This window comes from Bombus impatiens, unplaced genomic scaffold, assembly GCF_000188095.3.
Source record: "Bombus impatiens unplaced genomic scaffold, BIMP_2.2 scf_0647, whole genome shotgun sequence".
NCBI lineage: Eukaryota > Metazoa > Arthropoda > Insecta > Hymenoptera > Apidae > Bombus > Bombus impatiens.
The window spans coordinates 42,001-42,257 of record NT_177066.1 but is presented as its reverse complement, the minus strand read 5'-3'; positions in this window follow the sequence as shown (position 1 = coordinate 42,257).

The following is a 257-nucleotide window of genomic DNA, read 5'->3' as shown; positions in this document are numbered from 1 at the left end:
GGGCACATCGATCGCTGCCGCTCGTAGAGGTCGCCGAGACATCGACTAGATCGAGCGACTAGAAGGCGAAGCTTTTCCTCCAAGGTAAGTCGAGTATTTCGCACTGCATATAAAACCGAGAAAGAAAACGGGCTGCGGCGTAAAACGGTTGGAACGCGTGCTCGTGAAGATCGGCGAATGCCGGGGGCCCCAGACCGAGAGGAAATCGACGAAACACGGAGACGTTAGGAGGCCTCGTATATTATCGCGTCGTGTAG